This window comes from Bos javanicus, chromosome 24, assembly GCF_032452875.1.
Source record: "Bos javanicus breed banteng chromosome 24, ARS-OSU_banteng_1.0, whole genome shotgun sequence".
Classification (NCBI taxonomy): Eukaryota; Metazoa; Chordata; class Mammalia; order Artiodactyla; family Bovidae; genus Bos; species Bos javanicus.
Window position 1 is genome coordinate 22,604,533 of NC_083891.1, and position 23,453 is coordinate 22,627,985.

Below are 23,453 nucleotides of genomic sequence, written 5' to 3' on the forward strand. Positions count from 1 at the left end.
CCAAGATAATCTACTATTAAACAATTGGTGATGGTTTGGTCACTAAAGTCATGTCTGACTCTTGCGAATCCATGGACTATAGCCCACCAGGCTCCTCTGTCCATGGGATGTTCCAGGCAAGAATACTGGAGTGGATTGCCATTTCTTTCTCCAGGGGATCTTCCTAACACAGGAATCGAATCCTGGTCTCCTGCATTGCAGGCAGATTATTTACTGACTGAGCTATGAGGGAAGCCAACAAAAACAATTAGACAATTAGAACTAATAAGAATGTAAGATCATTATTTAAAAAATCAATAGTTTTATATGAGAAACAACTAATCAAAATGCAAAAGCAAAATAGACCCCTTCAGTACTGCAAGACATATATAAACTGCTTAAAAACAAACCAAACAGGAAATGTTAAGGACTTCTATGAAAAACATTTTCAAAGTCTTTTGACAGAAATAAAAGGCAGACCAGAACAGTATATGAAGAACATACAATTTTTCTAGATATATTGGCAAGATAGCCATTTATTTTACATTTACTTGTTTTTTACATTTATTTGTAAATTTGATATGGTACCAACTAAAACCCATCATGGAATTTGATAAGATTATTCTCTAGATTGTCTGAAAAATCAAACAGCCTAGCATAGCCTCAATTGTTTTGAAAAACCACTTCGTATTTTTAAAGAGGAATTACCCCACTGGATATCAATACTGATGTACCGTAAAGATATAGTGATTAGATAGTATAGTTAAAAAATAGACAAATACATTCATGGAATGGAAGAGAGTTGAAAAAGAAATCTAGACACACCTAGCAATTCACAGACAGCAGTGGCATTTCAGATCAGTTAAATGATGGACTGTTCTTAAGCTCTGTATTTGGACAACTCAATTATTCATTCAGACACTGCAACATAATGGTTTATCATGTGTGAGGAGCCTCAACATCTGGCAACTTGTTACATATGCAAATTCTCAGGACCCTCCCCAGGCCTACTGAATCAGATACTATGGGGTGGGCCTCCAGATCTGCACTTAATAAACTGTCCAAGAGACTGTGATGCTTGTGCAAGTTTAGGAACCACTATTTTATATATATGCTGAGTCCCAAATCCCATCTCTTTACATTGCTGTGGAATTAGAACAAAGATCACACAGTTATGGGATTTTATGAGGACATGCTTTCATCCTAACAAAATACTATGAGAATTAAGAACTTTGAGAATCCTTAAATATACACTGTGGAGTGAAGTCTGACCACCTGAACCTTGATGCTTGAGTTAAAATTTGTTTCTCATTGGCTTTTATTAACTTCTCTCATATTAACTTTTTTTTATTAACTTCTTAATAACTTTTAAGCAAGTTAATAGGCTGTGTTTCAATTTCCTCATATACTGTTAATAAGAAAATAGCAGTATCTTGCATGAATTTTGGGAGGATTAAACTTGGCAATTCATTTAAAATACTTAGTCCAATGCCTGATGTGTGGTAAATATCCTATACACATTTACTAGAATTATTTAGACAATGTTTATCTCTCAAATAATGAACCCATACGGTCTAAAGGCCTAAACTAAAATCTACATAATCACCATAAAATAACAAATAATTGAATTATTACAGTCTTGTGTAGGGAGGACCTTCCTGTAAGACATCAAATCCAGAATCCATGGAGGAAAAGATTGAAAAATTTGCTTGTTTACAATTTAAATTTCTGTACCATGAGAGACACTAAAAAAAAAAAAAGAGAGAGAGAGAGAGAGAAATGCTAAACCAAGGGAAAAATAATTCAATAGAATAAAAGGAATTATCTGTAAAAAAGAAATACAAACAGATACAAAGTAGTGAAAAGGTGTTAATATCCCTAGTAGTGAATGCAATTTAAAACAATGATTTTTATCATATTTTTACAGATTTCACTGGCAAAACTTTTTAAAAAATCAATTATGCACATTGATGGCCCAGGAACAAGAAAATGGCAAACTCATTTCTTAATATAAGTTCACTTGGGAAAACCATTTTAGAAGAAAGATTAGCAATATCAGTAAAATTTCACTACCAGGAATCCATTTTAACAAAACATTGGTAATGAACATGAATTTATTTGCCTAAGAAAATCATAATTTTTATTTTAAAAGTTAAAATTAAGTAGTATATCAATAGGGGAATGATTTACAAAATATCAGCATATACAATGGTTTATTAAGCAACCATTAAAAATTAGAAAAGTCCATATATTTGGGTAGGAGAAAATGACAAGAATTAATGAAACATAGAAATGAAAAAAAAAGGTATGTACTTCACAGTCATTTTCTGTTAGAAAACTATGTGTGTATATGTGTGTATTTATAAATTCTTAGATACAGAAACTGTTATTTTTATGGAAAAGAGAGGAATTGTTAGAAGAGAGAAGGAAGATGATTTCATTCTGTAAACTTCTGAATTTTAAAGTGTTACCATGAGAAAGTCTTCATGTGATCTTTGTATAATTAAAATACAGAATTCTGGTATTTAGTGGGCAGGAGTCAAAGATGCTTGATATCCTGCCCATGTGTGTGGGAGACTGTCTCACAACAGAGAATTGTCCTGACCTTTCATTCTCTCAATCCCATTAGCCTAAATCTTTCATAGCTTTATAATAGCACAATTAATTTATTCAGCAAAAATATTATTTTAAAGTATTATTTTAAGGAACCAGCACATAGGCCTCAACAATATAAAAAAGTGGTTGAAAATACAGGTAAGGTATCAAACTATGTTGAAACCCCAACTCTTTCACTGTAGCCATATGACCTCAAGCAATGTACTACATGTATTTGTACCTCAGTTTTCTCACCTGTGAAATGGGTATTGCTGTGAAGAGGAAATGATTTAACATGCGTAAAGCACTTAGAACAGTACCCAGCACACTGTAAACATTATGTAAATGTTGGTAGTTATTATTAATGCTATTAATGCAAAGGGCATATATCTGTAGAAACTTGTACTTTACTCTTCCATTAAGAAATTGTTTTCCTTTTTCACAAAATGTCTATCTTGGCTCAACCATTCACAACATGTCTTTCTCAATTCTATATTACTATAGAATATATATATATATATATATATATAATATATATACTAATATTACTATATATTTTCCTTTCCCTGTATTCTTTTATGTGCATGCATGCTCAGTGTACTCAGTTGTGTTCCACTCTTCACGACCCCATGGACTGCAGCTCGCCAGGCTCCACTGTCCATGGGATTCTCCAGGCAAGAATACTGGAGTGGGTTGCCATGCCCTCCTCCAAAGGATCTTTCCAACTCAGGGACAGAACCCATGCCTCCTGCGTCTCCTGCATTGCAGGGTGGCTTCTTTGCTGAAGAGCCACTGTGGAGGCCCCTTTTAAATGATAGTATTTTAATCCATTCACTTGTAATTCAAAAACATTTTGTTGTTTACCTTGGTCTTCACGGGCGGGGGCAGGGGGGTACATATACAAAGCCTGGAAAGTACATTCCTTTCCTTTTTCTTTTCTTTTAATCATAAGATATTTTTGATCTTCTAACAGGTTTAGACACTGTAGACACAAGAGCTCAAAAGATCCATCAAATTCTTGTCTGCTTAGATGGTTCAAGTGCCAAAACTCAAGTAAAATAAATATACTGCTCATGAAAAGTTCTTCAAACCAAATAAACACTCTGTGCTAATCTGAAGGAAAGCAGAGAGTCTCCTCATCTCCAGTAGTTCTCAGAGTGGTCCTCAGAGCAGGGGTAGTCCTCAGAGCAGTGGGTGCTCCTCTTAATGGTGTGGTAAGCAAAGGTCAAGGATGCTCGATCTCCTGCAACACTCAGCTCACGTCTTCACAAGAAGAGTTGCCCCGAATTTTGCAGGACCATTAAATGTCCCCTTGGGGCAGTCACATAAGTGAAACTCTGTTTACTGTTTTCTGAGCCTATAGCCTAACACACACACACACACACACACACACACACACACACACACGCACGCACACATAAAGTAGCTTTTATGTAGTTACCATAGAAATTAGAGAAGACTGTACTTTTTGGGGAAGTTGACCAAATCTTGTTTACCATTCTGGAAGATCACATCACCAACAGCAATGCCACTGAGTCATTAATACAATCCATCTGTATCAACACAGGTGAATCAAAATCTGGGCTTGTTGTCACATCTACAGTGAGTCTTTGACCAGGTGGAAGCATCTTAATATTTCACTGTTTTTTATATATTGAGGTCTGAGTACTTACAGGTTGAAATGCATATTATTTTATTCTAAATTAATTTCCTTTCATTTCTCATTTATTTAACCTAGAGAATATATTGATATCTTGTTTTAGTTGTGTGTAAGTAAGATTGCATTATCTATGAGTTTTATTTCAGGAAGATCATCCCCATGGAAAAGAAATGCAAAATGGCTGTCTGGGGAGGCCTTACAAATAGCTATGAAAAGAAGAGAAGTGAAAAGCAAAGGAGAAAAGGAAAGATATAAACATCTGAATGCAGAGTTCCAAATAATAGCAAGAAGAGATAAGAAAGCCTTCTTCAGCGATTAGTGCAAAGAAATAGAGGAAAACAACAGAATGGGAAAGACTAGAGATCTCTTCAAGAAAATCAGAGATACCAAAGGAACATTTCATGCAAAGATGGGCTCGATAAAGGAGAGAAATGGTATGGACCTGACAGAAGCAGAAGATATTAAGAAGAGATGGCAAGAATTCACAGAAGAACTGTACAAAAAAGATCTTCACGACCCAGATAATCACGATGGTGTGATCACTGACCTAGAGCCAGACATCCTGGAATGTGAAGTCAAGTGGGCCTTAGAAAGCATCACTACGAACAAAGCTAGTGGAGGTGATGGAATTCCAGTTGAGCGATTCCAAATCCTGAAAGATGATGCTGTGAAAGTGCTGCACTCAATATGCTAGCAAATTTGGAAAACTCAGCAGTGGCCACAGGACTCGAAAAGGTCAGTTTTTATTTCAATCCCAAAGAAAGGCAATGCCAAAGAATGTTCAAACTACCGCACAATTGCACTCATCTCACACACTAGTAAAGTAATGCTTAAAATTCTCCAAGCCAGGCTTCAGCAATATGCGAACCGTGAACTTCCAGATGTTCAAGCTGGTTTTAGAAAAGGCAGAGGAACCAGAGATCAAATTGCCAACATCCACTGGTTCATGGAAAAAGCAAGAGAGTTCCAGAAAAACATCTATTTCTGCTTTATTGACTATGCCAAAGCCTTTGACTGTGTGGATCACAATAAACTGTGGAAAGTTCTTCAAGAGATGGGAATACCAGACCACCTGATCTGCCTCTTGAGAAATTTGTATGCAGGTCAGGAAGCAACAGTTAGAACTGGACATGGAACAACACACTGGTTCCAAACAGGAAAAGGAGTATGTCAAGGCTGTATATTGTCATCCTGTTTATTTAACTTATATGCAGAGTACATCATGAGAAACGCTGGACTGGAAGAAACACAAACTGGAATCAAGATTGCTGGGAGAAATATCAATAACTTCAGATATGCAGATGACAGCACCCTTATGGCAAAAGGTGAAGAGGAACTCAAAAGCCTCTTGATGAAGGTGAAAGTGGAGAGTGAAAAAGTTGGCTTAAAGCTCAACATTCAGAAAACAAAGATCATGGCATCCGGTCCCACCACTTCATGGGAAATAGATGGGGAAACAGTGGAAACAGTGTCAGACTTTATTTTTCTGGGCTCCAAAATCACTGTAGATGGTGACTGCAGTGATTAAAAGATGCTTACTCCTTGGAAGGAAAGTTATGACCAACATAGATAGCGTATTCAAAAGCAGAGACATTACTTTGCCAACAAAGTTTCGTCTAGTCAAGGCTACAGTTTTTCCTGTGGTCATGCATGGATGTGAGAGTTGGACTGTGAAGAAGGCCGAGCGCCGAAGAATTGATGCTTTTGAACTGTGGTGTTGGAGAAGACTCTTGAGAGACCCTTGGGGACTGCAAGGAGAACCAACCAGTCCGTTCTAAAGGAGATCAGCCCTGAGATTTCTTTGGAAGCAATGATGTTAAAGCTGAAACTCCAGTACTTTGGCCACCTCATGCGAAGAGTTAACTCATTGGAAAAGACTCTGATGCTGGGAGGGATTGGGGGCAAGAGGAGAAGGGGACAACAGAGGATGAGATTGCTGGATGGCATCACTGACTCCATGGACATGAGTCTGAGAGAACTCTGGGAGTTGGTGATGGACAGGGAGGCCTGGTGTGCTGCAATTCATGGGGTTGCAAAGAGTCGGACACGACTGAGCGACTGATCTGATCTGATCTGATAAGGCATCACCAAATATTTTTTTAAAGAGGAACTCGGGGTTTGATATTGGAATTGCTCAGAGGTCAAACCAGCCACTTAATTGAAAAAATATGAGGAATGGAAACAGGGTTAGTTTTAGCCTGACTCCAGAGAAACAAAGAATGAGTCCTCTTCTAGTTTAATACAACCACTTTACCTGATGCAACCAGTTCATTAAATATTTGTGTTGGTCAAAGAGTTCATTCAGGCTTTTCCCTAACACCTTATGGAAACACCCAAATGAACTTTTTAGCCAATCCAGTGCACGAAGAAGGTAAGAACCAAGTGAAAGTGAAGTCGCTCAGTCGTGTCCGACTCTTTGCAACCCCGTGGACGGTAGCCCACCAGGCTCCTCCGTCCATGGGATTCTCCAGGCAAGAATACTGGAGTGGGTTGCCATTTCCTTCTCCAGGGGATCTTCCCAGCCCAGGGATCGAACCTAGGTCTCCTGCATTGCAAGCAGACGCTTTAACCTCTGAGCCACCAGGGAAGCTCTGGTGGAGAACCAAGGGAAGAACCAGGGAAGAACCAAGGGACATGATAAATATCAACTGCTAGTTAGTGGCTGAACATGGGTCAAAACCAGTGACAAATCTTTGAGTAATCTTTTTAGACTACCACACTGTCCTTGGTAATTGAAAAAGAGAATCAGGGTAGATGATATGGAGAAAACAGAAAGGGACTGGATAAGCAGCTAATTCGCAAGCTGGCAGTTCTTGTGGATATTGGTTTGGTAACCAATGATATTTAATCCTTAGTCCTTAAAGTTTGCTTGTGGCCAAGAGGAAAGTGATGAAATAAGTTCTGGAATAAAAGGATAAAGGAATAAAATGGAAAAGTCAATTCTGGAAGCACTGATACATACAACCATACAAATTATTTCACTGCAACTGATATGAGAGTCAATTGTCATTATTTTCACTTTCCATTTTAATTATGGATGGTTAATTACTGAAACATATCTTGGGAGAGTCTTCACCTATTGGATGCTTTAATTACAGTCAAAGTTGGCTTTTTTTGCATAATGCCTAACACAAAACATTTGCTGCTTATAAACGGTTAAAATATGAAGGGCGTTAAGGAAAACCTCAGTGAAAGCAGCTCTCCTTGGACAAAGCTGAAATCCCACTTCCTAAAGCATGACATCAAGAACACAAATTTTGATAGGATGGGGGGAAAGAGAAAAGGGAATTTCTATATGGCTGATACAATCATTTTATCCCCAATGATATCCCCAATATCACAACCTAAGAGGCACTCAGTATTCAGGAAGTGAAGACATGGAAGGGAGGCAGGAGGAAGGAAATGAGTTAACCCATTCTTGACCCTCTTCTCATGTGCAAATACCCTTGGAGGGATAATCTATATATATTTTCTCCAGCTCTTCTGTTTGAATATATTTAACAGATCTTATTGTCCTGGCTGTAATGACCAGGAAAGCAGTGAACAGATGTATCCTCCATTTAGTCTGCTTGTTTACCAAGGGCATAAATTGTTGTAACTCAACAACAGCTTATATTTCAAGTATTTCTCTAGAATAAAAATATTTTCTTCAAGCACTATTTAATTAATTATCCAATGGAGGATATGTTTTTGAAGTCCTTTCTGTTCCCATTCAGCTAAGGAAACTGAGTTTCAAAGGGTTAAGTCCTTAGAAGACTGGCAGCCAAGCAAATCTTCATTCTTTTTAAAATTCATTCAGTTCTCAAAGCCATTTAAATTGCTCCTGCAGAATCCAAACAAAAATGTCTCACCAAATTTAAGAAACACAGAAAAGCTAAAGTGTTGGCTTATTTTTAGAACTGTCAACAGACTTTCATCTGTTACCATAAAGTGCCTCAATCAAGATGTTTTAATATAACGTCCAGAACAGAGTCAGATATTTACATATTGAACAGATATTTTGTTTCTTGTATGGTGTAGGCTTTTACCAGCTACATTTTTCAGATGTCTCTTTCTTTCTCACTATAATGCTTTCTGTTTTTTTTTTCCCTCCTGAGAAAAGGACTGAATTTTCAGAAAATATGTGCCGTAAATGAGTCATTAAATTTTAACACATAAACTTGAGTCTTTGAAGATATTCCTGCAGAGAGGTGTACTAAAAGCTTGTTTTAGTCATTCTTACTGGTGGATGGTTTCCCTCTGGTCCCAGTTACACACGTTGGAGAGCTACTAACCGACTAAGTAGACTTAGCAGAGGTTAATTGCTGATACTTAATCAGTGTGGAAGACAGCAGATATGGGGGCCACTACACTTGGCAGGAATCACCGTCTCCTGCTGGGTGCATTTAGATCAATGAGATTGTGAGTCTGTTATCAAGAGCCAGATTTGGGGACAATAAAAACCTATCATTTTGCTCATCTCCTCAAATCTTCTACACCATTTCACCAACAAAAGGATCTTCATTTATGGATTATAGAGTATATTATAAAGTTATTATATAGTAGTATTATATAAAGTGGTGAAGAGCTCAGCTCCTTGGGTTAGACTGTGAGGATTTTAATCCTGGCTCTAACCCTTAGACACTGCATGATTTTGGGCAAATAATACAATCTCTGCTGGCCTCCATTTCCTCACCTGTAAAAGGTGGGTAATAGTGACACTCAATTTTTTGGCTTATTTCAAGATTAAATGAGTTGATACATGCGTAAAGTGCTTAGAAAAGCATCTAGTACATTATAGATCAATAAACAATTATTTGGGGGTTTAAATTCTGTTGTTCATCCTTGATCTCACTTTCTGTAAGTGACAGAGAATACTGGAGTGGGTAGCCTATCCCGTCTCCAGTGGATCTTCCTGACCCAGGAATTGAACCAGGGTCTCCTGCATTGCAGGAGGATTCTTTACCACCTGAGCTACCAGCCTAGCAGAGCAAGAGATAAGTGACTAGGCAATTTTAACACACTATGCTATACACTCTTTTTTTTGGTATGCATAATCTTCTATGACATTAGGGGAGGGGCATTAACATGGACCAGGGAGGGGGACGTAAAAAGAAAGGTTGCCTTTATTCTTTATTTTTATCTTTTTTTTTTTTTCTGATCACACCACATGGAGCTTGTGGGATCCTACTTCCCCAACCAGGAATTGAATCCAAGCTGCCAGCAGTGACGGTGCTGAGTCCGAACCACTGGACTTCCAGGGAATTCTCAAGGCTTCATTTCAAGGTGTTAATTGCAAAAAAAAAAAAAAAAAAGAGAGAGAGAGAGAATAAAATATTATAACCTTCAATTGCCTCCTATTGCACATGGTGGATTCCAAATTCCATAGTTGCAATCTGGCCTCCAAACCCTCCATAAAGCAGTCAGAATTGAGCCCTCTAGCAGCTTCCCAAGCTCTAGAACCCAGTCAATTTGTCTCCTTATGTTTCCTCAAAAAGCCCCCTCCCAGCACCTTTTTTTTTTTTTTCTTTGCTTATTTAGTTGTCTCAGCCTGCAATTGCCTTCTGTCCCGTTACCATTTTTCAAGAAACAGCTTAAATGATCCCCCTCATCAGGAAAACCTGCTAATATGCCCTAGTGAGAATTAATCTTTTTCTTCCCTCACATCACTCCTTGCTTCCACTGATCAGTTACTAGTGGATCCTGTTTGAGAGTAATGTCTGCCTGAGTCTTTTTCTTCCACTGGCCTGTGCCCTAATAAAAGGCAGGTGCCATGTCTCATTCATCTTTGGGTTCCCCAGAGGGGCTCTTACATTAACTGACACCTAGGAGTTGCTCAGTAAGTGCTTGTTGAATTAAACGGTTGAGAAGGCATTTTTATTCTTTGTGATCTTCAGGCACTTTCCTAAAAGAGCCTCTACTCAAATGATTGAACCCTTTGGCTGAAGACATTCATGTTTTTTTCCAACTCTGAGGGAAAGGATTTTTAACAGAAAGGGGGAAAAGCCTTCCATGTGACTATTCAAAACTCATAAAAACAAAGTGTTATCTTACTTTGAAACTGACAAGTTAGAAATGGCTCTGAATTCTTACCCGATTGGACAGAGGACAATGAAGGAATTTTAGATGAATTAAAAAATCTGAACCGAAACTGAGGTATTTAAATGGCTCTGTACTTTCTGACTATGAAGTCTTAATTAGTAAGCATTTTGTGTTTACATTTGCAGAGTTGAATAATTTACTTATTGGGTTAACCATAAGGTTTGTTGGGGTTTTTTCGTATATCTTAAGAACTTTTGGGCCAACCCAACAGAGTATAGCCCAATGAATAAAGTGATAGCAAAAAAAAAAAAAAAAAAGAGCAGAGAGTTATAATCTAGATAATGGCTGTGCAGATAAAAGGCAGAAGAGAGTAAAATGCTTTTGTATCATTTACTTATAGCATAGTTTCACATTTTCAAAGGAAAAAATAGCTTATTTAATCATGTCTTCACAACACTAATGCAGTGGGAAGTCCCAGCAGTCATGAGTATTTCTGAGAGAGATGAGGAAACAAAGGCCAGTTTAAAGTCACAGAGACAGCCTGGGAGAGCTGGACTGGAATCTTTATCTCCTGACCATCAGTCCTCTGATGGTTTCACTAGTGTAAGCTCATGATGCCTCCAAAGCATCATAAATTACACTCAGAGTGGAAACATACAACTTCTACGCAGAGGCAGAGACTTGTAACCAAACCGCGTTTCTCATGTGTCCTTCAGTGTTAATACTGTGGTTCCATTCAGACTCAGGATTTGACCTAAGTGACCGTGTAATCGCCTCTACCTTGTATCAGTGGCTTTCCAGGAGCTTCCATAATGAGAAAGCATTAGAAAAACAAATTGCACAAGTTCTAGCTGCTGTATGATTGCACAGAAATGTTCAACCAGACATCTGAAATATGCTGTAGACTGTGATCTGAGAGAGGGACACAGCAGAGGTCAGGCCGACGGAGGGAGACCAGGGGCTGCTGACATTCTAGAAGGAGCCATTCTCTGCTGATTCCTTGGTAACGGGGGCAAAGAACTTTTATTCTATACTTTGTCAGCTGGACTTCTAAAAGCAGAATGGTTAAGAATGACAGTGCTGGATAAGATAGCTTGGATTTGAATTTTGGTTCTACTATTTAACGTGACTTCCAAAATCTTCCGTGTCAAAAAACCTGGGATAAAGATCGTTATCTTTATAGCATTACTACACAGGTTAAATGACTTAATATACGTAGAGGAGCTTAGCAAAGATTTGGTACTTAGTAAATCCCCAGTAATTTAGCTATTATTAGTAGTAGTGGTATATATTAATAGAATTATTCAGGTTGCTTTTCCATGTATGATAATATAATAAAAAAGCAGAGATGAGCGGTTGGGTGGATGTGAAGATAGGGCAAATGAAGAAAAAGAAGGGTATTGGTGGGAAGAGACTGAACATGATGTTGGAGACAGATTTCAAGTTATGAATATGACACAACTTAATCAGGATTTCATTTCTCTTGAAAGAGAAAGACGCCTAGATTGATGAAGCATGAACACAAGAGGAACAAGAGTAAATGGTCCATTAAAAAGACTTACTGTTTTTATTAAAACGTCATCATTTTTTAAATTCCAAAACTAGGATATATTAGCTTAGATGATGCTCACATCCTTGTTCTGGGAATCAGGCTTTGATTGGCCACTGTGGGAGTTTGCTCTGCCCTGGAAGACAGTGGGCTGGCCAACCAAGTCACTCTCCAACTTCCATGAGCAAGAGTCCCAAACACCATGATCAACAAGTATTTTCTCAAGGATAAGGTGGCTTAGAGGGATTTATACATCTCTTGCCTTCATTTATAACCTCAGAGTGTGAAAGGAACATGCCATCTTATCTGTCTTTTCAGAGAATCCAGGAAAGCCCTCATAGTTACATTTATTGAAAATATTTTGTATGCTGAATCTAGAAAAATTGTATAGATTATCTGATTTGCAAAACAGAAATAGAGACACAGACATATAGAACAAACATATGGACTCCAACTGGGGAAGAAGGAGGTGAGATGAATTGGGAGATTGAGACTGACATACACATACTATTGATACTAGGTATAAAGAGGTAACTAATGAGAACCTATCAAACAGCTCAGGGAACTCTATTCAAGTGCTCTGTGGTGACCTAAATGGGAAAGAAATCTAAAACAAAAGAGGAGATGTATGTATAGCTGATGCACTTTACTATACGGTAGAAACCAACGATAAACATTTTGTGACTCAGCACCTGTTAATAGCTACCAAACTTTGGTCGACAGAGACTACTGAAGGTGGTACTTTCTGATCACATTCTCACATTCCATTTTCCTGAATACTCCTGGCTATACTCTGGACTAAACTAGACTTTTAGAGCAAAATGAATTGATATTGTATCCTACTGGTGACTTATAAAGTTGTTTTTATTAAAGTGCAATTTGGCAGATAACATCAGCATATATTAAGAGACAGTCCAAGAAAAAAACAAAAAGGCCTATAAAACATGTAACTGTATGAAAACAGTTGAAGGTTTTGTTCCCTATGAGACACAATGACCACTTTGTGATGGTCCATGGGGGAAATATCTCTATCACTTCCTAGTCAGCAGCAGTCAGCCCTCTGCTAAGCAACCGGTTTGTTTCTCTCTCATGGACACTGTACATCGTATAATTCATTATGTATACTCCTTTGCACTGGATGCTAGAATTTGAGCCAAATTTTTGTTTAATCTCTAAAAATATATATATATATATAACTTTTAGATACATTTTTGTGTTTTCCTGGCTTTATTTCACTTTTCTACCATTATATTCTCTTTGCCCTGTAATTCTCATTATTAAAAATTTATTTTACCTAGCCATATTGTATGCTGACTTCAGTCATATGCTATAATGTAATGAATAATGAATGAACAAGTGAATCAGTACTTCTGATGATGAAGTTATTCCATTCTATTTAGTAGGATGAAGGACAGAGGCCTTCACCTATAGAGACATCTATATATGTATACAGAGTTCAAAAATTCAGATACCAAGGATTCTAGATGCAGGCAATCACCAGATCGAGTTTAGTTGTTCAAACGTGTTGGATGCAATATCTCTCAAAGTCTTTTCCTTATGGTGTCATGATGGTTGCTGCTGCTCCACTCATTCTGCTGTTGATCCAAGCAGGAGGAAAGGAATTGGAGCCGAGGCACTGCCAGTGCACAACCACCTACCTCTCAGTGGTTAGAACTGTGTCACATTGTCACCCATACTTACAAGGGAGACTAGAAAAGACAATCCATAAACTTTACAGCCTATAGTATAGGGACAGGTAAGTGAGTAGGGTTGGGATTGGGTACTGGGTAGAAGTAAAACTTAGTCACACAGTCATGTCTGATTCTTTGCGATCCCATGGACTGTACCCTGCCTGGCTCCTTCATCTATGGAATTCTCCAAGCAAGAGTACTGGAGTGGGTTGCTATTTCCTTCTCCAGGGGCTCTTCCTGACCCAGGGATCAAACCCAGGTCTCCTGCATTGCATGCAGATTCTTTACCAACTGAGCCACGAGGGAAGCCAGAGTCATAGGTACTGGGTGTGACAAAATAAATTCTGCCACAGCCATCAACCATGGAAATGCAGCAATTTGTTAAAATGACCCAAAGCTTTCAACCATCAGTTCAAGTTTGAGCCATATTCTCTGTTTTCTAACTTCTCAAGGAAAATAAAGACTCAAGTTCAAAACAGAAGTATTTACCCAATTGGTAATTCATGTAAGGGCTACAACAAATCCTGATGGTGGAAAGACATTTTTTGTAGACAATTTACTAGGCCTTGCACCTATGAAGATTGATCTCATTATGCAGCATGGCATGAATGTACTAATTCTGGATGATGTTTTTCTTTTAGAAAGATTACCTAAAACTCTTCAGTTACCCAGAGTATAAATCATCACTTACTTAGCTTTATTTAAATCAGAAGAAAATAAATTAGTGTATTTGGAGCTTCTCAAGGTAAACTAACAAGGCACTATCTCTATGATTTATATTTACTAAGACTTCTGTGTTCTGCTTTCTATCCATTCCCTGTTGTACGAGCTGCTATGACTAACCCATAACTGTTCCTCTAGCACTACCAGCTGGATTGACAATTCTAGAATTTTTGATGGAACAAACTCCAGGTTATGAAGTTAATGCTCTTCTTTGGTTTTGAGAAACTTTCATAGTCAATTCTAATAAATTTGCCATAAGTTCCCTCAGTTCAGTCAATTGTCTAATTTCGAGGTCTTATCTAATGTATAATAGCTGTGGAGGAAATCCAAGTTTCAAGGGCATGCTTTCACAGCAACCATATACTAGAAACAAATGGGTTTCTTAGACAGAAGCATGGAGACTCTAATTCATTACATGAGGAAATAGACATGGAATTAAATAATAAATTAATCACAGTAGCAAGTATATTAATATTTTTGTGTGCTCCAAAAAGAGAAAACACTCATCTTGCAAATCCTCTGATTAAAGGCTGGGTATAAAAGCATTTTCAGTGGACAACAGGGGTCTAAGTCATTTTACATAAAGAAGGAATTCACAAAGAATTTCCCCCAAAGAGGTGACTTTGTCGAACTCGATAAGAGGCTCAAGCAGCTTGGGATTTTGTTTGACTGCAGGATCTGCATTTACTTATCCTGGTTTAGTGGTTTAAGTAACAGTTTAATAACTGAAAATTGGGTGCTCCAAACTCTGTCTTACCAATGACTTTTCTCTGAGCTTGGATGATGCAATTGATGCTACAGAAATACTTTTCCAGGCTTTTATTTTTGTTATTTACAGTGAAAATAACTTCTAAAAATGATAGGTCAAATATGCAAGTCAAAAACCAGAGAAATTAAGCTAGTAACAATGTGTCTTCACTCCAAATATAGATTTGTTTGCCATTTATATGATTTCACCTTTTTTGTAGGAAGCTCAGGGCCTTGAACAAAAACAAAATGAAACATTGTCTTGTTTCACTGAGGTTTCTGTCTATATCAATAATGTCTACTATTAAAATGCCATTCTTTATAATTGTTGGCAGCATCTGGTGAACCACTAAAAATACAGTTTTGTACAGGACTAAGGGAAGATAGAAAAAAAATCTATTTCTTGATGAGTAGACAATTCCCCTTGGTTTGTGGGAAGGGTTACTTGAAATAAAAGGATTTGCCTAAATGACCTTTCGAGTTCCTGTCTAATCAGTCTGACTGCTGCTCTGCTTTAGGAGAAAGAACTTAACTACTAGATCCTGGTATGGCAACATGCACACACATATGCACAAACACACCACATGCCCATGTATCCATATATACCATGTGTACTTATATGGGAGAGACACAGAAAGAACAGGTGTAGAGACAGAAGAGAGGAAATGTTATGACCAAATGCTTAAAAAGTGATAAGCCTGAGAAAAATAGCAGGAAGAGCAAGGCTTCCATTAAATCCTGCCCTAGATTTGAATGTCTGGAGCCAAAAGATCATCCCAGTGTCCCTTGCCAATGAGAGCCACATTCATGTGCAAGATGATGTTCCAACTTTATATCAAAAAGTAGACTGAGGAACAGAAACAGCCTCCATAGAAATGGCATCTCTTCTCTTGCTCATTAAGAAAAACATCAAAATGTTAAGAATGAGAAAGAGTACAAATTGGGTATCCTCAAATAAATAGAAGTGTGAACTTCTTATGCTGGAGTCAGCTATTGTTTGCATGGGACTGAATCAACTCTATGACGTCCACTCAACAGAATTATAATTTTACATACTCTCATTATTAGAATTAATATATTTCTTTGATGATTTAAATCTAGAGATGTAGCAGTTTTCTTTTATTGGTTAATTCTAATAATAATTGCAAATATTTTAGAAAAAGTGCCAGGAACTTTTCTCAGCATTTTGCATTCAGCATACATATACTCACCACGGTCCTATGATGTAGGCACTGTTATGATTCTCATTTTCAGAGGTGAACATTTCTAAGCAAAATTTCCCAAGAGCACACAACCCATTAAGGGTTACATGCTGGGCTGTGAGTTCAGTCCACGTGGGTCCCTGCCCATAGCTGGAACACTGCACTACCATCTAAGAGTTTTTTATCTTCAATCTACTTTCAATCAATCAATCTTACCTCAAAGAGTGGAAGGAGAGCATTCTCAAGAAGACAAAAGTTATTAAATCACAATCGTTTCTCTTTAAGTACTCTGTTACTTCTGTGTGAAACAAAATTTTATGAAGATTTGCTAATCTCTCAAGACTCTAACAATAAAAGCCCAAGTGAATAATGGGTATTCGGCTTTTAACCAGAACATGTGGGGTCATGTTCTCTTAGCACATGTCATCAACCTTTCTACTAGCAAACATTCTGCTACAGAGCATGGCTCAGTGTTCCAAAGGAATGCTCAGCTCAAGGAAGTACAAACCATCATAATCCTACAATGCCTAGTAATCTACAATAAAGAGCAACTGGGCTAGACCTCGGGGGAACACAGCTTAGCTACAGCTTTGTGATGTGGAGATGGTATTAACCTCTTCTCAGGGAGGATGAATGCATGAATGAGAAAACAGATGCATAGATAATTTAAAATTCTTGGTAGCACCTTGGCTAGTCAATCTTTTGCTTTTTCTGTTTTCATTATGTCCAAATATAATTCCACGGGAATTCTTAGAAATCTCATTCTCTTTAGTTTCCACTAAAACCTTTTGGCTCTTTCTGAATCAATCAAACTATATTGAGGAATTATTTATCTCTAGTTCTTCCACTGTATGTCTGAGGAGTGGTTTTCTTTGAATAGTGGAAAGGCCCACTACAGAACAATATGACTACTGAATAGAGTCTCTTTCAACAAAAGATCTGAAGGATGAGGAACCTCTGGTCTCACAATGTTTTTATAAAACTTATGTACCAACAGTCTAAAATCCCTCAAATGGGGATAGATCACATTTAGAAAAGTGTAAGTTAGGCACTGATAAACTCTAGGAATCAGACAGAAGATGCTGCAAGAGCAGCAGAGGTGATAAAGGAGGATCTGTGATGGAGAAAAGACAGAAAGGGAGAGGAAAGGGAGAGGCTGGTGGAGGAATGACAATCCCTGCCCTAGAGGTTCACTGCTGTTTTTTTTTTTTTTTTTTCTGGAAAGGGAGAAGCAAATGCTATTGATCTGTCTACACTACCAGACACCTTGATGTCTTAAGGAGTAGAGTACTTATTCAGTCTCACTTTGCTCATTATTCTTTGGGGATTCATGCAGACTTTGAGGACTGAGCAACAGAGAACTCTACTTCTGAGAGTGATTATTTCCCCATGTACTATAAAGCTGACATCAAATTCGATTCCTTTCAAAAATGTGTCACCTTGGGTATGTGTTGAATTTAATTGTTTCCTTTTCTCTGGCCTCAAGACAGAATTAAGGAACTAGTGGGTTTTAGAAATGTAGCTGTCATCCAATCTATGATAGAATTCATCTCTTATATCTAGCTCCAGGATGCCCCAAACTCACTTGCTATTGAGTGCAAGGCTCTCTGCACAAGTGATGAAATTTAGTCCTCTATAGACACATATGGCTGGGCTGTCACAGCTTCTTGGAATATTTTTCACTTAGATTCTGAGCAATGTATAAACCTTTAAAAAAAATCATCTTGCGCCTCTTCAAAGTCTTAAAAAGTATAATTTTTCTGCAAACCATTGACAACAGAAAAGGCACACTATCTTTGCATAACAGAGCATCAGCCACCATAAAAAAATATATATATATATATAATTCTGCCCTGTCCAAATTCAGAAATGGATATAAATTACTTGGAAAATTTTTCATAATTTAACTTACTGCTATCTCTTCAAACAGGCTATTTATAACAGGAGTCAGATGATATCCTACCAAGTTTCATGAGGAGAGCGGTTTTCTGGGTTTCTTTAAGTGAACTTAATTTCAAGAGATTTTTGATTGGTTCTGAAGACTTTAAAATTGCATTATTAAGTTCAGTTCCAAAAGCAAAAATCTATAATTTTTAATGGTAAATGTAAACAGGGATTAAGGTGTGCTGTTTGCTAGCATGTCAAAATAAGAACTCAGTATTTTCAGTTGGGAAAGAAAAATCACAAAGTTAGGCATAGTGGTACAAAATGAAATGTAATATTTTTTTCACGAGGGTGTTTTCATACAATGCATCCACAGAGCACAGCAATTTACTACAGAGTTTTATTTATCGCTGTTATTTTGGCAGTCACCCACTGAGTTTGTAAAACAACAAAAGTACTAAAAGTTCCCTTAAGCAGGGATATTGTTTTAAAATCTCTAAATGGAATTGATAGAGAATGCAGTGAAGAAGGATCAGAACAACCATCAGCAGGATCATTCAAATATTTCGCACATTTGGTAATTACTCAAAGCCCTAGAAGACTTGACTGTTGTCAAAAACAAACACAGCAGCCCCAGAATATTGACTTTGCAGACAGTGGCCAAGATGCTTGAGACGTAAGAGTTCCCCTTATGTCTCCATTTGTTCCCCGTATGTCATGTTTCATTAACAAAATAAAAGAAAGCAAGTGGGAAGTTGATTAATACATTTCTACATATTAAAAAGATTAATTAAGCCACAATCATCTCAACAGACTGAAAATTCAACATTATTTCATAATTAATAAAATCTGATAGTAAAAGACAAAAGAAAAGAATACATTTTAACATGATAAAAGTGACTGAAACATGCATAACAAAATTTAACTCCTTAATATATAAAGTTTTTATAAAGCAACAACAAAAAGATACACCCTGTAGAAAAATGCAGAGTAGGAGGCAAATCACAGAGTAAATTAACTATCCTCAAAACACTGAAAAAATGTTCAACCTTATCTTGTTTAAAGAAATGTAAGCATAAGCCACAACATAAAAATGTAAACTGTTATGTCAAGTATTAAAATGCTAATGCTTAGTACTGGTGAGGTTGAAAGAAAAGGGCTGTCTCACCTGGCTGTAAAACTATATATTGAGAAAACAATTCAGGAAGGTAATCTGTCAATGTAGTATAAAGTATATATACCCTTTGATCTAGAGACTCCATTTCTAGGAGTTAGATATAAATAAATCAGTTGAGATAGATGCTCACAGAATTTAACAACAGGATTATAAAGATACTCTATCTGATAATGAAAAACAGAGATAAACCAAATGTCAAGTAAATTGTAAGTTCATATAATAGAATATTATTTAATCATCAAAAGGGATGTCACACAGTTATACTTGTAGATAATGAAGACATTTATAATACATTCAGTGATAAAAACAAAGTTTAACACGCTACAACAGTATGATCTTGTTTTCATTCAAAATGATTATTGTTCTATTTATCTGCATCTCTCTCATTTACCGATTTAGTTACCTACATACCTACCTGAAAAAAGTGCTGGAACAATATTTATCATGAGTTAGCTACCACTGATTGGTGTTTTTTCATTGCCTATTATTTATATATAATTGCTTATTATTTTTTCTTTTCAAAATAATAAACTATTCAGTTCAGTTCAGTCACTCAGTCGTGTCTGACTCTTTGTGACTCCATGAATTGCAGCACGCCAGGCCTCCCTGTCCATCACCATCTCCTGGAGTTCACTCAAACCCATGTCCATTGAGTCGGTGATGCCATCCAGCCATCTTATCCTCTGTTGTCCCCTTCTCCTCCTGCCCCCAATCCCTCCTAGCATCAGAGTCTTTTCCAATGAGTCAACTCTTCGCATGAGGTGGCCAAAGTACTGGAGTTTCAGCTTTAGCATCAGTTCTTCCAATGAACACCCAGGGCTGACCTCCTTAAGAATGGACTGGTTGGATCTCCTTGCAGTCCAGAGGACTCTCAAGAGCCTTCTCCAAAACCACAGCTCAAAAGCATTAATTTTTCGGCACTCAGATTTTTCTTTATAGTCCAACTCTCACATCCATACATGACCGCTGGAAAAACCATAGCCTTGACTAGACGGACCTTTGTTGGCAAAGTAATGTCTCTGCTTTTGAATATGCTATCTAGGTTGGTCATAACTTTCCTTCCAAGGAGTAAGAGTCTTTTAATTTCGTGTCTGCAATCACCATCTGCAATGATTTTGGAGCCCCCAAAAATAAAGTCTGACACTGCTTCCACTGTTTCCCCATCTACTTACTTTTGCAATAATAAAGCAAATACTATTTAAAAAATAAAAGTATGTGTACATTTCTTTAAAAAAATTAAAACAAGAAAGTGAGACTGTAAAGACTATGAAAATTTAGAAGCCATCACTACATAATTTCTCATTTTACAACAACCTCTAAACTGAAGTTCCAATGATAAAAGGCAAATGATCTTGAAGTCTGAGCTTGAGTCATTCTACCTGCACAGAAGTGTCCTCAACTGCACAGTGAGACCAACAGGCCTGTTTCACTTGCCTCACAAGGTAATAGCGAGGCTCAAGTGAGATAATATATGTGAAAATTGTGTGGGGAATATAAGCTGTGTATGCTGCTGCTAAGTCGCTTCAGACGTGTCCAACTCTGTGCGATCCCATAGACGGCAGCCCACCAGGCTCCCCGGTCCCTGGGATTCTCCAGGCAAGAACACTGGAGTGGGTTGCCATTTCCTTCTCCAATGCGTGAAAGTGAAAAGTGAAAGTGAAGTCGCTCAGTCGTGTCCGACTCTTAGCGGCCCCATGGACTGCAGCCCACCAGGCTCCTCGGTCAATGGGATTTTCCAGGCAAGAGTACTGGAGTGGGGTGCCATTGCCTTCTCTGTATTATATATAAAATATAAAACACCTTATTTTATATAAAATATAAAAGTGAATATTATTATAATATGCCCATGAAGTATATGTAGGGACTCTGAGAAGTTTATTTTTTTCACTGCTATTCAGATGGATATAATACTTATAAACCATCTAAGAGGTCTGTATATTTCTCAGTAATCACAGTTATTCTTTTCTCTTTCAAGTTTTCCATTTGGGCAAATAGGACAGTGCACAAGTAATATTAAAACAGACTTTCAAAGTGCCAGTATTTTTGCTTATACTGTCATCTTAGTCTTATCAACATACAGTCATCTTTTTAAGTCAGCAGGAAAAGAAATTGAGCTCTTTTTATATTAAAATGGGAAACTAAAATGAGGAAAAATAGTTTTGGAGAGTAACTGTCATAATATTTTCAAGTAACGAATATGTTGGTAAAATTAGCTTCATTGCATGCAGTGATTCTTCCAAATATTTCTTTTTTTTTTTTTCCTCTCACCCTCTCCTCCCTTCCCCTTTCAGATATTTCTTAAAAATAATCTATTTACTTATCTGGCTTCATCAGATCTTAGTTGTGGCCAGCGGGCTCAGTGCTTAGTGGTTGCATTATGGGGGCTTAGTTGCCCCGTGGTATGTGGGATCTTAGTTCCCCGACTGAGGATTAAACCCACATTCCTTGCATTGGAAAGTGGATTCTTAATCACTGGACCACCAGGGAAGTCCCTTTCATAGATTTCTGGACTTTTTTGAAAAGATTAGGCTACCTAGTGAGTTGCATGCATACTAAGTCACTTCAGTCTGTTCTGGACTGTAGCCTGCCAGGTTCCTCTGTCCACGGGATTCTCCAGGCAAGAATACTGGTGTGGGTTGCTATGCCCTCTCCACGAGATCTTCCCGACCCAGGGATTGAACCCAAGTTTCTTATATCTCCTGCATTGACAGGTGGGTTCATGACCACTAGTGACACCTGTCGGAGAAGGCAGTGGCACCCCACTCCAGCACTCTTGCCTGGAAAATCCCATGGATGGAGGAGCCTGGTGGGCCGCAGTCCATGGGGTCGCTAAGAGTCAGACAAGACTCAGTGACTTCCCTTTCACTTTTCACTTTCATTCATTGGAGAAGGAAATGGCAACCCACTCCAGTGTTCTTGCCTGGAGAATCCTAGGGACGGGGGAGCCTGGTGGGCTGCCATCTTTGGGGTCGCACAGAGTCGGACACGACTGAAGTGACTTAGCATCAGCAGCAGCAGTGACACCTGGGAAGCCCACCTAGTTATTTAGCAAATGACAAACTGCTGGAGCAAGACAGGGCATCCCCTCCAGTGATGAGGGCTTTGGGATTGAAGAGGGTCTATAACAAACAACTCTAAGTTTCACTACATGAGATGAAAATTGTGATTTCTTTGCTTCCTTCCTGACTCCTACTCTGTAAACTTAGCCTTTCTGAGCAAGAATTTATCTCCTGTAAATTAAAGACAAATGAGAAATACGCTTGCGGCCAGAGCGGACATGCGTGTTCTGCTGCTGCCTGGGCTTGGGCCCATCTGCTCTGATGGCAGGATGCCCGCTGGCAAGCTGGCCCCTTCTCCTTCAGCAGAGCTGCCAGCCTTCCAAGGGTCTGTGTGTGGGTGCACTGTGGTGAGAGCTGGCTTTCCACAAAGAGCCCTTCCACCCAACCTACATATGGGTCTGTTTGCACTTGAGCACACTTGCTGGCTCTCATGTGTCATAAAACAAATGCTCTGAGCATGAATAAAAAGAGGACAGAGCTGCACTAGTATTTCAGCATCAGTGAACATGGACCACACGCAAAACTTCCTGTAAAGCACGGCTCATAGTGGACGAGGAAGCCGTGCACGAGAGAGGAAGGAAAATCGCCCATCTGTCTGCTTCAAGTGTGAGAAGTAAGAAGGAATATTCGCCTAAGGTCCCAGAGTCAGCATTTTTATCATTCCGGTAAAGTTTCCCCCTCTCTGGTGGTTCTATACAGGTCTGGCAGAGACAGTAAGTGTAGCTGGAGTCTTTCCCTGTCTGTGGGACATGCCTGACTGGATGTTGTCTGACCCCTCATTCAATTTAACTCTGACAGCCCTGGAGCAAAGGCCAGGAGCGAAGTCTGACACCTTCAGAATAGGCGGATAATAGTAAAGTCTTCTCAAGACTAGCTGTCCTAGGAATGGCTGTGTTCTTTATAAATATTAAAGAGCAATAACAAAAGGCAAACAAGACCATGAATAAAATGACTGACAGAGATCAAGACTTCTGTCATCTAAATTTTACAAGCATTCCATGTACATCTGAGGGGCAAGTATCAAAAGCATGCTGTGGATAACCCAGAAGGAAAACAACTGCTATACTGACTCATTCATTCACTTATTCAACACATACGTAATGGGCCCCGACTAGGTGCCAAGCGCTAGGCAGACAGACACAGATACAGACAGAACCCCTCCCCCA

At 38.3% G+C, this 23,453-nt stretch overlaps 1 protein-coding gene and 1 non-coding gene across 3 annotated transcripts in view; both read right to left on the minus strand.

Moving 5' to 3' along the window:
• Positions 1-23,453, minus strand: part of DTNA (dystrobrevin alpha) — a 453,431-nt gene that overhangs the window by 401,215 nt on the left and 28,763 nt on the right. The window lies entirely within an intron of this gene.
• On the minus strand, positions 6,750-6,821 carry TRNAC-GCA (transfer RNA cysteine (anticodon GCA)). Its single transcript has one exon. It is a non-coding gene; the product is annotated as a tRNA-Cys (tRNA).